This window comes from Elephas maximus, chromosome 1 (genome assembly GCF_024166365.1).
Source record: "Elephas maximus indicus isolate mEleMax1 chromosome 1, mEleMax1 primary haplotype, whole genome shotgun sequence".
Taxonomy (NCBI): domain Eukaryota; kingdom Metazoa; phylum Chordata; class Mammalia; order Proboscidea; family Elephantidae; genus Elephas; species Elephas maximus.
The window spans coordinates 84335039-84348023 of record NC_064819.1 but is presented as its reverse complement, the minus strand read 5'-3'; the positions used below and the strand labels follow the sequence as shown (position 1 = coordinate 84348023).

Below are 12985 nucleotides of genomic sequence, written 5' to 3'. Positions count from 1 at the left end.
AACTCCTGGAGGCCCAGCTTTAGGGGGCGCCTCAGACTTTTGTGAGTTTTACCTTGAGTTGCATCACCACATTCTCACTGACCTTCAAAGAAACATCTCCTGGTTCTTCCTGCAAAGGGAGCGGGAAAAGTTAGGACTTTAAAATAGTGCTCTGTTCTTCACAATGGCCTGTCCTCAAGGGAAAATACTTTATCAGAGCCTTACCGATATGAAACGAAGTGGCTCGTTGGTCTAGGGGTATGATTCTCGCTTAGGGTGCGAGAGGTCCCGGGTTCAAATCCCGGACGAGCCCCTTTTGGAACGCTGGTGGCGTAGTGATGAAGTGTTACAACTGCTAACCAAGAAGTCGGCAGTTGGAATTCTCCAGGCGCTCCTTGGAAACCATCGGGAGGTTCTACTCTGTCCAGTAGGGTCGCTATGAGTCGGAATCGACTGGACGGCAGTGGGTTTTGTTTGGTTTTTGGGTTTATAGCGCCACTATGAGTCGGAATTCACTCGACCGCAACTTTTTTTTTCTTTTGAAGGCATACAGATTTAGTTGCAGTATTTTCCATACCACTCGGGCACACATAGAAAGTAAAAACATAACTCGTCCATTCACAAGCTGTGTGAGACTGTACATCCCCTAAGGAGAATGTCATAACGGAAGGAAGATTTTCGGAAAGGGGAGAAATGAAGAACCGGATCCCAACGGAATCACTTGAAACACCCGAAATAAAAGCATGCACGTTAACAGGTGGTTCACCGCGGCTCCCAGTTGTACTATTATTAAAGAGACCGAAAGGCAGAAAAGGGGCTGGGAGAAGGGTCCCGCGGGCAGTTTCCTCTCCTGCATTGTGTTTTCTGGGCCAAAGGACGGAGCAAAAGCAGAGAAGCCCATCACATGCCCACCGATTTCTTACCGGTGCTCGCTCTAAAAATTAGAGATGGACTGCTGTAGATCCCGAGTCTTTTTAGGCGAGCTAGTGGCTTGGACGTTGGGTAAGGTAACGAAGACTGTCAGCGAGCTTTGCTAAAAAGAAAGTAGAGGAAATAACTAGAATCAACACATCCCCAAATGATATTTCATAATATCAATTTTCTTGTATTTCTCACGCACTCCATTTTCCTCCTTATTTTTAATCTTTCAATAAAACATTACTGGAAACCTCAGTTAACATCAGAAGGAGGCAGGCCCATGTGAAGAAGCAGCGAAAGTTTTCTTCTGTCAAAAAGGAAAATGGATCCAGGTAGTTTAGGACTTAAGCTGTATTTGAGCTGAAAGGAACCGCACTTACCACCGCCTTTTTTTTTTTACCTTGTCGTTAGTAATATGTCCTATGTACAAGGTTGCTTATATTATATTCTCATGCAAACCCCGGAAAAGAAAGAACAAATTTATAAAAATTTTGAAAATAAAAGGCAAAAATAACGAAAACAAACAAACAAAAAAAGATAATCGACTTACATAAGAATTGACTTGGGACACCGTCCTTAGTGGGGGACTACTACAAACAAAAGCTGAGTGGATCACAAGTATGCTGAATGCTTTCCTTGTAAAGAGCAGCCACTGCCTCTGTTCCTTCAGGGTCAATCTTATCACATCTGCTTTATGTGACCAGCAAACCTCTATGAATTTCCAGTCCACTGCTAGTAACTTTCTAATGTTTTATGGTTTCAAATCTGTCTCTAGGTCTGTATGTATTCCTGTTGAGTCAAAGCGTCTTTAGGAAGACACAGAATTTGACGGTTGCTCACAGCACTCCCATCTTTGATATCCTTCTCAATTTTCCTTTCTAAGAAAATATCCATAGGAGGTACTCAGGAGAGAGACAGCCTGGCTTCCAAGTCTGACTGGCCTCTGGTTGGTTGTGTTCCTGGGGTCAATTATTGGTTTTAGGGTGAATTTTATCAACGGAGGTAATGTAGTCATTTCATGTGTTAGCTCTTTTCTTCCTGTTATCCACTTGCTCTCTACAGGCACTTTGAGAAAACAGTAGGAAAAAGTGAGAGCTGCATGTGGGGAGAGTAATACTGGCTTCATAAAATGAATTAGAAGTATTCCCTCCTTTTCTATTTTCTGGAAATGATTGTGCATAGTTTGTGTTAACTCTTTAAATATTTGTTGGAATATTCTAATTAATTTTTCTGGTCCTGGTGACATTTTTTTGGGTGGAGGAGTTTTAAAATTACTAAATCAAATATCCTTAATACAATACTATTGAAAATACATATTCACACTGCGTAAGTAGTGGCAGTTTGAGATTTTTGAGGAATTGGTCCATTTCCATTAAGTTGTGAAATTTATGTGTTGCATTGTTTATAGTGTTGCCTTATTATTCTTTTGTGTGTACAGCCTATAATGATATCCCTGTTTGATTTCTGATTCTGATACTTTGTGTTTTCCTCCTTTTTTTTTTGGTTAGTTTGTTTTTGTCAGTCTTGCTAGAGGTTTCTTAATTACATTCATCTTTTCAAAGGACCAACTTATTCTTTCATTGATTTTCTCCATTTTATTTATTTTCAATTTAATTTATTTCTGTTCTTGTTTTTAGTGTTTCCTTCCTTCTGCTTGACTTGTTTATTTTGCTCTTCTCTCTCTGTCTCTGTAAAGATTACAGCGGTGGAGACTCTAAAGGGGCATTGTACCCTATCTTATAGGGAAAACCCTATGAGGCAGTTCTGTCCTCAAGGGAAACTATTTTATCACAGCCTAACCAACAAGGATTTTGACCAACAAGGATTTTATCAGGTAGAAGACGGAATCTATCCAACCACAGCCCACTCCAGCCTGTCACATGGAGCATGCAGCAAGGGCAATATCCAATTAAGTCCCCTCTAGCCTTGGAGGGTGGGGGAGAGTTCTCTAAATGAAAAGGCTAAGCAATACTTTGAAGGTATATCTAAAAATCATGCTCAAAGCAGCAGAAATAGCTCAGTTGAGAGAACCTTAGCCTGAAGATCTAAAGGTCCCTTGCAATCCCGGGTTTCAGCAGATTTGTTTTCGGGTACATAATTATCCTTTTTTTTTTTTTAATGTAAGAATTTTATTCCAAGTCTTTGGGATTGTACTAGAACTGAAGTGTAGAACACCTTTAACAAAAGCCTCCCCAGCGGGGGGATGTAGCTCAGTGGTAGAGCACATGCTTTGCATACAGGAGGTGCATGGTTCGATCCCTGGCATCTTCAGAATTTTTCTCTGTCCCAACACTATTTAAACCCACTGTTTAAGGTATGGAGCCCTGGGGTAGTACAGTAGTTAAGAAGTTGGCTGCTAAGCAGAATGCCACTGTCAGCCTCTTGGAAACACTATGACGGCAATTCTGTCATTACCCTGTGGTGTCACTATGAGTCGGAATCCACTCGACCGCAAACTCTTTTTTCCGAAGGCATACGGATTTAGTTCTCCTGGTATTTTCCATGCCATTCCTGAACACATAGAAAGCAAAAACAACCCTGTGGCTTGCCTTGAATACTCCTCCATTCACAAGCTATAAGCCTGTACATCCCTAAGGTGACTGTGACAAAGGAAGGAAGACTTTCAGAAAGGGGAGAAATGAAGAACCGGATTCCAACGGAATCACTCGAATCAAAAAGGTGCACATTAAGAGGTGGTTCTTGGCTCCCATTTGTACTGTTTTTAAAGAGACAGAAAGACAGAAAAAGGGGTGGTGGAAGGTCCCCGCGGACAGTTCTCTTTAGTGTCTTGTGTTTTCTGGGCCAATGGACCGAGTGGAAGCAGTAAAGCCCATCATATGCCCACCAATTTCTCTACTGGTGCTCGGGCAAGACAGAGAATGGACAGCTGCCTATTCAGAGTCTTTTTAGAGAAGTGACTGACTTGGATATTGGACAAGGGAAGGAAGCTTGTAAGGAACTTAGGAGCCTTCCTAAAACGGAAATAGAAGAAATAGGTAGAATCAACGCATTCCCAATTGATATTCCATAATACCAGTTTTCCTATATTTCCTCACTCCATTTTCCTCCTTATTTAAGTCTTTAATTAAAAACATTTACTGGAAACCTCGGTTAACATCAAAAGGAGGTAGGCATGTGTGAAGAAGCAGGGAAAGGTTTTTCTGTTGTTGTAGGGGGCAAAACATCACAAAGTTTAGTAAAGCAAAAAGAAAGCAGTATTCAGCATATATTCAAAAAGACAAAAGTTGAGAAGCAGAACAACATGCTGCCAGAGCTAATGTCTGCCTAAGTCCAAGGAAATATTACAGAGTAAGCAAGAATGGGAAGACGGACAAGCACGATTCCCAGCCGTGTCTGCCCTAGTCCAGAGAATATTACAGAATAAACAAGAATGGGAAAATGGGCAAGCATGCTGCCACAGCCCTGTCTGTCCAAAGCCTAAGGAGGGTTACACAGTCATCAGCATATATTAACATTACAAATGGCTGAAACCATTGAAAGTTTCACCTTTTCACAGTAGAAACTGTCATCCTACATTTTGAATTATATTTCTTGATGATGGCTGGTACAGGTTTCAGTAATGGCAGTCAGGAGGGTCTTCATTGATGCAACAAATTTCTATTCACTATATGTTAACAGAAAAAGATAAGAGTGGAAAGTGCTCTGTGTTCCGGCTTACGTGAAAGTTTCCCTAAAAGATATTTTCCAAGATTATTCTATATATTGTCTTTATCTCAGGGTCCAATTGATGTGTCCTTGTGAGCTCCTGTGAGCCCAACTCCAGCTGGGTCACATTCTCTATGTTCAAGGGCAGGGAATAATGATTCCAATATTATTTCCTAAATCATTCCCTCCTTTTGGTGGGAGATTGGAGCTAACACATCAATGATCAATACCTGGACTTAGTCGAGCTCCTAGATGGCGGCCATGGCAGGTTCTTTAAACTCATAGTGCTGGTTTTCCACCAGATACCATCTGGTTCTTCACCAGGATCCTAAAAGCGATGTTCTCATCAATCGATCTTCTCATCAATCGCATTGCCAAAGTGAGCAAACTCAATGTACCTCGACATTTTAGCCTGAGGCCTTCTTTTGCCTTTTAGGTGTGTAAGGCAATAGAAGATAAGCGTTATTATGCCTAATACTTTTAGGATGTAGACTAAGAATATTACTTGTAGTAGTGCAAATAAAACTGGTGTTTGTAAGGGTGTTACAGTATGCAACCAAATAGCTTGCTTTCCAATTCTATTTGTATATCCTGTTCCTCTCTTGTGTTATTTATCTAAATGCAACAAGAGGTATTTGCTACAGCACATATTACACTTTCTTGGACCAATAAAAAAAAATCTAAGTCTATTTTGTTATCTCATGCCACCTTGGCTTAATGAGGCCAGAGATCACTGTTTTGCTTCCATCCCACTAACAATTTTGCCTGTTATTTGCCCCATAGTGATTGATAAATTTCTTAAAGATTTCTCCAGTTCAAATACACCATAAATAGGAATTAAATTTACCAACCATACCCTAAGTATTGGACCAATGGGCTTTCTTCTGACTCTCATTTTACAAAGGATAACAAATTAACATTAACTTTCTAGTATTTACTTTGAATATCTAAAGATAATCCTAAAGTTCCCAAAGTGCATTGCCCACACATTCACCAGGAATCTAAATAAGAGATTGCCCATGTAAATTCACTATTAGCTAGAAAGGAATCATCTAAATTAGTATAGCTGGATCCACCACACAAAAATATATATCTATAAAGGGCACTCAAAGTTTGTCTAGAGAAAACAGAAGGTATAGAAAAATTTACATGTGACAAACAGGTTTCTATTAAAGAATATATGGTTAGCAAGATAATAGAGGGTGGAATTCTCCTTTGGAGGTCTCCAGTTAATCTGTCTAAAATGTACTCAGTGTTTTCCCTGAGGGCAAGCTGCCTCTCCTTGGTTTACCTATTAACAGTCATGGGTCACTTACTAAGAAGCAGAAATGGAGTCTAAGACAAAATGGAGCCATGAGGTCGACCTCCTCTGAGATTCTGATTTCTTTAAGTTACACAATTTTCTGTATAGCAAGAGGGTAAGAGTTTGATTACAAGCATTAGACAGGTATTTCATACAACATTGTCTTGAAGACTGATTAAACTGATTACTGATTTACCCTAAGCATAACTCTATTTACTGATCTTTGGAGTCAGCTTCTCAAAACAAACTGAATTCTTCAAAAAGAAAGCACAACGCCCAGAGCAAAATGGTCTTGCTAGTTTATCTGGACAATTGTTTGACTCAATGTGGTTTCAGGAATCAGTTTCTTTTTTTTCTCAAGGCTTCAGGTTTAAGAAGGACACCCAAAGGCGATGGCCTATATAGGTTGCCCCAACCTCTATGAACGCAAGAAATCTGGATTCCAGGAGAATTATATACAGTCTTTCATGGTTCCCTCCTTTGGATCATGATGTTGTTATAGAAGCTTTGATCAAAAATATTCAATAAATGGTAGTTGGGCGCTCTCTGGTTTTTAAGATCCCAGGTACTATACAGCAAATCAGGAGGTAGAACAGAAACACTAACACTAGGCCAATTGTCTGAAATAATCAGTGAAGGAAACCATGACCCTAAGATCTTTGATCCACAGAAACAAATCTCATGAGGTGTTCATTTATGCACAAGCAGCATCAGTAACTAGTTTTCTTGTGCCTCTGTAGCAACCACATTCTGCAAAACCTATGATTGTGTTGTAATATAAATACAGCAACATTTGTCTATTAAGGCACAAACTCCCTTGAGAGAGCTAATAGAAAATCTAACGCTATTCTAATTTGTAAAATCATAGGTCAAATTTCAGACACTTTTCTGGTTATGATATTTACAACTCTGCTAAGTTTACCAACAGGAACTTCTAATTCAAGAGTTAAAATAACTAAACTCATTAGGTAGAAAATTTAGGAGAAAAGAGGAAAATGGTTTCTTAGATGTAGAAAGTAGGACTGTAAAGTATTATTTCCAGAAAGAAAGGCCTTAAAACATCAGAAATATTCTCACATAAAACCCATAGTATCGTTTCGTTTACTCAGTCTTATGTTGTTAATTTCCGTTGCAAGTGACTCTAGATCGACCACAGTCTGTAAAATCATCAGCTTCTTAGAGTTCTGGAAATCTTGACTGAGTCTAGTTACAGTCTTTTTTACAAGTTCAGTATAATCCATCTTTTTTGTTGAGATGTTCTGGTCAAATATTTTCAGAAAATCAGCAAAGTAAAAACTTATCTGCAGATGAGAAAATATGACCATGATTAATTTATAAACATAACTCTTGATAGTGAAAGACCTGATAGAAATTAATTACAAGCATAGTGTAAAGGCCAAAGCAGTTAAAAAAGCTTCAGATAAAAATTTTTTCTAAATACACCCATTAACTGTATTTTTAAAGAACTTCAGGTGTAACACATAATAATCTTGAGACATAAAACCATATAGTCAGGTTATACTAAGAATATACCAAGATTATCAAGTCTGTAAATACCTGAATAGTAATATTCAGGAATAAATAGTAATAAAAAATAACTTGAAAGGTAAATGATTTGAATTCTCCAGTAAAACGCTTGACTTTGAGGATGTTAGATTTAAAAAACAAAGTTTGAAATGAAGAAATAATAAAATTATGACATAATATTATTCATTTGGTGTCTAAGATTAGACAAAAACACAAGAGGAAATACTAAGATATAAATTTTCACCCAAAGAGAAAGAATCGGCACGTCTCTTGATTTTAACAACATGTTCTATGCAATTTATAACATCTTAAATAAACCTTTTTAGCACTTTTCCCTTATAAAAATTTTGTGGCTTTCCATGAAGTTTCAAACTTGTCAGGAGTTTATCATAAGTTACTATGAAATAATAATTTAGTTATTTACCCAAAGATCTCAAAATAAAAACCTTAGCTTTTTTTTTTTTTCCCTAAAGCCACGTAGCTTGTTTTCTGACTCAGAAATCTTCTTCTAGTTAGAGACAGAACCTTTGTTTTAGAGCCAGATTACACTAATAAGTTAACTCTTTAACTCAGAAATCAAGGAAAATTTTATTTTAACAGCAAGAAAACTAATTCTTTGTTTAATATGCTATAAAAGCTCCTAAAACCTCATAAATTAAACCATTAAACTTTAGACAGACAGATAAAACTTTTGACCATATGAAATAAATTTCTTTTTAATAAACTTCTTCAAGGTTGTCTTTGTTGTGTATCTCTTATAGTATATCCCTTAAAATGGCAAAAATAAACTCACTTATTAGCTGACCCAAATATACACACACACACAAATATATATACATCCTTTCTCTTGTGGTATAAAAAGCAAAAGTATATAAGCTTAAGTGAGGACAGTATCTATTAATTCAACATCACTAAGTTACCTAAAAGGTCTTAGAAATTATTTTAAGCCTGTACATCATAAAACATAACTAGTTGAAATAAAGTTTCTTTAAATATTCCAAGTTTTCATTTGACTTTTACAATTTTTCATATTTTCCCAATCTAATTTAATCAACTGGCTTTGTTCCCAGGCCATTTAAGGTGTGTTTCATTGTGATTTCTATTTGACCTTGGTGGCTGAGGGCTAGGGGCAGAGGAGAGAATCATCTCAATTCATTTACCTATGTTTAAGTCGACCTACACATTTTGAAAGGCAAAAGTAACTAATTTCCTTCACTTTTGCTGTTCTGGAACTGTTACTTTTACTTTGAGACAAAACTATCCTTCTTCTTTAACTAAAACACATTTCATATAACATCTAGCTTAAATTACTTAGAAAGATTTTGCTCCTAAGACTGACATACACAACATAAAGGTCTTGGTGTACTTTTCAAACAGACCAGTTTATATCAAAGTTTCTCTAAGTAACTACTAAAAGCCTCAATCATAAGATGGACACATGATGCAGGTTTTCTGAACAAGGAAGGAATTGAGGTTCGAAGACAGCCTTAAAAAAAACCAATAATTCTTAGCTATAACCTCTAATCTGATACAAGACAGAAACTTAGACACAACACTCTAGACCAGAAGCAAACTCTTAGAACAAAAGGAGACAGAAAAATCACATGAACTCACTGAACAATACCACACAAAACAAGGATATGGGGATCCTAGTTTCTAAAAGTATATGCAGTAATTTTTGGTAAGATCGACGCAATTCAACGGAGAAAACAGGTTCTAGATAAAACCTATTAACTTGCCAGAGCTTCAGATGGAGGAATATTAGAACTTTGGACAAAACCTGAGCATCAAGCATAAGTTCTCTAAAGAGGAAAGAAAAGACAACACAAACGAAAGGTCATTTTCCCAAAATGATCACTGAAATTCCAAATTACTTCTGGTATACTCACTTTATAGCATTTTCAGTATGAACCCCAAACCAGTGTTTCAGTAGCTGTGGGGAAATTACAAGCTCATTTATCCAAGATATTAAGCTCTAGGGTCCAAGCTTTTGGTTTCCTTTTTTGGATTTTAGTTCATTCTGCTGGCTAGAAACCTATTCTCTAATTTTAAACCTTGAATACACTAGTTCTTCCAATTGGAAAGTACTTTGAAGCTACTGATGATTTTAATTTTAACATTGTGATTTTTTAATTGAGAAACGATCTCATAAAAAAGGTACAGAACTACCACTTTTCCCTCCAAATTTCATAACAGAGGTCAGGAGCTGCCACCTCCCCTTGAGAATTTGGCAAAACAGGTCAGGAGCTCCCACCTCCCCATGGAGATCTGGCAAAACAGATCACTATTTTCCAGGTTTTCTGAGTCACAAAAAGGCCCAAACGTTGTGGCTTATGGTGATCCAGAGCTACCTCTTTAATGTTTCAAACACCCGAATCCGGACCTAAATTGCAGTTTACCTAAAGAGTTACCAAGTACCACTCTTAGCCAAATGATCAAGCAAAAACCTAAGAAAGATTCTCCTTAATCAACCAACCGGTTTTCTAAACAAATATGCTGAACAAAGCTTAAGAAAACATGAGATCGAGAACAAAAAAGAAGCAAAGGCTCATTTTCCAAGAGCAGTCATTCTGTCAGTGCGGAAGGGAAGTCGAGTGGGCACATGTGGGTCCAGAAAATAGGACCTCTCTTTTTGTTGGCTTCTACTCCACAGTCCATGTGTCCTCGAGTTCGACTGGATTGTAGCTCCAGAAACTCTTGACGACTACGCCATTAACTGTTGCAGGGAAAAAACATCACAAGGTTTAGTAAAGCAAAAAGAAAGTTTTATTCGGCATATAATCAAAAAGACAAAAGTTGAGAAGTGGACAAGAATGCTGCCAGAGCTAATGTCTGCCCAAGTCCAAGGAAATACTTTTTTTTTTCAAGCAAGAATGCGAAAACAGACCAGCACGTTTCGCAGCCACGTCTGCACAAGCCCAGAGAGTATTACAGAATAAACAAGAATGGGAAAACAGACAAGCATGCTGCCACAGACATGTCTGTCGGAGTCCAAGGAAGGTTACAGAGTCATCAGTATATATTAACATTACAAATGGCCAAAACCATTGAAAGCTTCACCTTTTCACAGATTGGCTAGAAACTGTCATCCTACATTTTGAATTGTATTTCTTGACAATGATTGGTACAGGTTTCAGTAACGACAGTCTTCATTGGTCCAACAAATTTCTATTCACTGTACGTTGACAGAAAAAGATAAGAGTGGAAAGTTTTGTGTTCTGGCTTTTGTGAAGGTTCCCTAAAAGATATTTTCCAAGACTTTCTATCTATTGTCTATCTCAGGGCCCAATTGATGTGTCCTTGTGAGTCCTGTGAGCTCCTGTGAGCCCATCTCCAGCTGGGTCACACTCTCTACTCTCAAGGAGAGGGAACAATGATTCCAGTAGTATTTCCTAAATCACTGTCAAAATGGAAAATAGATCCAGGTCCTTTAAGACTTAGGTCTTATTTGAGCTACAATGAACCACAATGACCACCCCCATTTTGTACATGTTATCGTTAATAATATGTCCTAAATACAATGTTGCTTATGTTATCTTTCTCAGGCGAACCCCACAAAATAAATAAAGATCAAATTTACAAAAATATTGACAATAAAAGGCAACAGTAATGTAAACTAAAAAAAAAAAGAGAGATATTAAAATTACTTAAGAATTGACTTGGGACATCATCGTTAGTAGGGGACTGCTGAGACAGATAGGGTTAACCGTACTGGCAGCTGAACAAAAGAGGTGCTAAAAGATTATCATCTAGACGTTGGGTAAACAGGAACCCACCCTGTCAACATGAGATAAGATTGAAACAACCCATGATTTTCTATCTCCTAAGTGTTTTTCTAGTCTCCTCAACTTTTCCAGGCTCCGCATGCATAGAAAAGCCAAGCGTTCTGTTTAACCTCCATCAGCCCTCCAAAGATGGCGATGTAGCGCTGAACATCAAGTGGACTTGCGCTATATCCCATTATAAGGGATGCCAAGGGCTGTCAAGCGGACTCCATCTTGAATATCAGCGGGTTCCATCATAGATTCCAGATGCCTGAGCAACCCAATGAGCATACATCGCCATTCTGAGAAGTACCCGCCCCTTGAAAGAAGCCCACTAAATATGCATTACTCTCTTGTCTCCACAAACCCATATAAGCCCTAATCTTGCTTTCCTGTTCAAGTCAGTCTTTGGGAGAGGCCTAGATCCCCACTGACTCCTTTTGCTTGACTCAAGCAAAAGAAAGCTTGCTGAAGCTAAAGTTTGTATTTGTGTGTATTCTTACTCGGGAAAATAGAAGGATCCTTTGTGTCAGATTGGCAATTGGTAACACAGCTACAAGTAAAAGGTGAATGGATCACAGGTGGTGGCATAATGGTTAAGAGCTGTGGCTGCAAACCAAAAGGTGGGCAGTTTGAATCCACCAGGAGCTCCTTGGAAACCCTATAGAGCAGTTCTACTCTGTCCTACAGGGTCCCTAGGAGTCGGAATCAAATCCTTGCCAGCAAACTTTCTTGTTTATGTTTTTTGGATCGCGGGTATGCTGTATGCTTCCTTCACAGAAAGATACGCTGCCTCTGTTCCTTCATGGTCAATCTGATCACATCAGCCTTGTAGGACCAGGAAAATTCTAGGGGTTTCTGGTCCACTGATTGCACCTTTTGAAGATTTCTAATGCTTCATGGTTTCAAAACTATCTCTAACATTGTTCATATTTCCTTGAATCAAAGGTCTTTGGGAAGACAGAATTAGATGTTTGTCCCAGCCTTCGAATCTGACCCTCTATCAAGCTGTGATGCCTTTACTTTTCCATTTTCTTCTCCAACACAAATACCCATAGCAGGTACTCAGGGGAGAGACGATCTGGCTTGTAACTCTAACTGGCTCCATGTTGGCTGTGTTTCTGAAGTCAAATATTTATGTTTTAGATTACATTCTATGGACAGATGCAATGCTGTTATTCCATGTATTTGCTTTTTTTTTTTTTTTTTTTTTCTGTTATCCACATGTTCTCTCTAGGCCCTTTAAGCAAACAGTAGTATGTTTGCCACAGTCAATACTGCACAGGGGAGTAAGGAATGGGGAGAAATTAGGGTGCTGTGAGTAGAATCCCAAATTCAAGGCCTAACCTTAGATCCACTGAATCTGTGGTTCAAGCCCTCCAAGTATACTGATGCTAAAACTTGAGAAGTACTACTCTACATTTGAGAAGGAAATGCTAAGGGCCAGGTGTGTGCTGAGGAGTAAGAGTGACTCCTGGGGTGTGCTGTCCATTCTCAAGCCATAGTTGTATTTGCCTTACATGGAGAGTTTCTCATCTTTTGAACACCTCCAATAGTTAAGGTGACTTTGGAGGTCACACAATACATAGCTTATTTTTTCTGAATGAATTCACAAAGAAGCAAAGTGATGCTCTCTAGTGAAAATGAGACAGATAGGGTTTACTGTGTCAGTGGCTGAACAAAGCAGCTGTTAAAAGATTACCACCTAGAAGTTGGGTAAACAGGAACCTGTCTTGTCAACATGAGATAAGATTGAAACAAGCCATGAATTACTATCTCCATCTTAGCATTTTTTTCTAGTCCTCTCCTCCTTTATAGACTCCACTTG

General features: G+C 38.3%; 1 non-coding gene across 1 annotated transcript; it reads left to right on the top strand.

Moving 5' to 3' along the window:
- Window positions 1–220: 220 nt before the first annotated feature.
- On the top strand, window positions 221–292 carry TRNAP-AGG (transfer RNA proline (anticodon AGG)). The gene has a single exon. It is a non-coding gene; the product is annotated as a tRNA-Pro (tRNA).
- The last annotated feature ends 12693 nt before the right edge of the window (window positions 293–12985 follow it).